Source organism: Oryx dammah, unplaced genomic scaffold (genome assembly GCF_014754425.2).
Source record: "Oryx dammah isolate SB20612 unplaced genomic scaffold, SCBI_Odam_1.1 HiC_scaffold_5, whole genome shotgun sequence".
Classification (NCBI taxonomy): Eukaryota; Metazoa; Chordata; class Mammalia; order Artiodactyla; family Bovidae; genus Oryx; species Oryx dammah.
Genome location: NW_024070189.1, coordinates 47,563,557 through 47,566,190, shown reverse-complemented (window position 1 = coordinate 47,566,190; position 2,634 = coordinate 47,563,557).

The window sequence follows — 2,634 nt, the reverse complement described above, 5'->3', positions numbered from 1 at the left end:
GATATTTGCTCCTTGGAAGAAAAACTATGACAAACTTGGACAGCATAATAAAAAGCAGAAGCATCACTTCGCTGACAAAGGTCCATATAGTCAAATCTATGGTTTTTCCAGTAGTCATGTATGGATGTGAGAGTTGGACCATAAGGAAGGCTGAGCTCTGAAGAATTGATGCTTTCAAACGGTGGTGCTGAATAAGACTCTTGAGAGTCCCTTGGACAGCAAGGAGATCAAAACAGTTAATCCTAAAGAAAATCAACCCTGAGTATTCATTGGGCGGAATGATGCTGAAGCTGAAGCTCCAATACTTTGGCCACCTGATGCGAAGAGCTGACTGAAGATGTAGATAACCCAGAGCAATGGAAAATAATCTTTGCCTATAGACAGTCATTTTTGTCCTGTGACTTGTTAAACTGACTTCTCTCCCCCACTATAGTGAAGTGAAGTTGCTCAGTCGTGTCCGACTCTTTGCGACCCCATGGACTGTACCCTACCAGGCTCCTCTGTCCATGGGATTTTCCAGGCAATAGTACTGGAGTGGATTGCCATTTCCTTCTCCAGAGGGTCTTCCCAAACCAGGGATTGAACCCTGGTCTCCCGCATTGTAGACATTCCCTGCATTCCCCCACTATGGAAGAGGCTAATTTTGCCTCCATATGTGGTATGTTTATCTCAATTCGTGATCCACACTTGTGTTTGTTCTTTGGACTCTCCTTTACACTGGCTGTAACATCTCACAGGTTCGTGCATTAAAAGAGTTAAAATAAATCACTACAGCAAGCTTATTTCACATCTGTATGAGAGTTATGATTTTACCTTTTTAAAAGTTTGAAAAGAATTTAATAAGAAGAATAGCCAAGATTTAAAACCAGTTCAGCTCAGTTCAGTTGCTCAGTCATCTCTGACTCTTTGAGACTCCGTGGACTGCAGCATGCCAGGCCTCCCTGTCCATCACCAACTCCCAGAGTTTACTCAAACTCATGTCCATTGAGTCGGTGATGCCATCCAACTGTCTCATCTTCTATCGTCCCCTTCTCCTCCCACTTTCAATCTTTCCCAGCATCAAGGTCTTTTCCAGTGAGTCACCTCTTTGCATAGGTGGCCAAAGTATTCAGTTTCAGCTTCAGCATCAGTCCTTACACTGAATATTCAGGACTGATTTCCTTTAAGATAGACTGGTTGGATCTTCTTACAGTTGAAGGGACTCTCAAGAGTCTTCTCCAACACCACAGTTTCAAAAGCATAAATTCTTCAGCACTCAGCTTTCTTTATAGTCTGACTCTCACATCCATACATGACTCCTGGAAAAACCACAGCTTTGACTAGATGGAGCTTTGTTGGCCAAGTAATGTCTCTTCTTTTTAATATGCTTTCTAGGTTGGTCATAACTTTTCTTCCAAGGAGCAAGCATCTTTTAATTTCATGGCTGCAATCAACCATCTGCAGTGATTTTGGAGCCCAAGAAAATAAAGTCAGCCACTGTTTCCCCATCTATTTGCCATGAAGTGATGGGACCAGATACCATGATCTTAATTTTCTGAATGTTGAGTTTTAAGCCAACTTTTTCACTCTCCTCTTTCACTTTCACCAAGAGGCTCTTTAGTTGTTCTTCACTTTCTGCCATAAGGGTCGTGTCATCTGCGTATCTGAGGTTATTGATATTTCTCCCAGCAATCTTGATTCCAGCTGTGCTTACTCCAGCCCAGCGTTTCTCGTGATGTACTCTGCATATAAGTTAAATAAGCAGGATGACAATATACAGCCTGACATACTCCTTTCCTGATTTGGAACCAGTCAGTTGTTCCATGTCCAGTTCTAACTTGTTTAAAACCAGAGGTCCAGGCTAAATTTGGGGCTGAAACTCACAGAGACTGAAACCATTGGGATGTCATTTCAGGGGCTCCAAAGAGTTCCAGTACCACAGTCCTTTATGTCCTACAGCAGAAAAGAATTCATCGAGAGGTGAGATGATAAATAAGAAGTGACTCTTTAGAACAGGACTGCTGTGAGGCTTTCAAGTGTGTGGTTGTGGGGGTGCCATGCCCCAAGAGCTTATTGGGCTACAGTTTTATAATCAAAGGAAAAGTGGGGAGGGGAGAAGAACTTTGTTTTTCTTGAGTAGATGTCATGTTTCCATCATCAGATCCTCCTCCAGATTGGGCGGGAGAGTTTTTTGTCCCTACATGGTCAAGCTAGGTCCACAAATTATTGTTTTTTTATGTGTGCAGAGAGCATGTCCTGGGGATCATTAACTTACTGCACTCACTGGGAGGCATATGAGTCTCATGTCATCAGTATTGTGTTGTTTGGGGGAATGTATCATGCATCTACTGTATGGCTTTGTTGCTAAGCAAGCCTGCTTGGTTTTGTGGTTAAGAAAATCTGCTTTCTTGAGTAATCAATAACTTCCAGGGGTCTCCCATATTTTTTCTACTTAAAATCCCCTAGTGCAAATAACTATTAAATCACCTACTTTGTCCCCTCACTCTGTCCCTATCATAACCAGGTGGTAACAAAAGTGAGAGTCACGTGGCCTGTAGGGGCTGTGGAGACTGCAGAACCCCGTCAAAGACAACTCAGTTTCAATGGACTATTGCCCTGTGGGAATGCACAGAAGTGTTTTCAAATTCTCTGAGT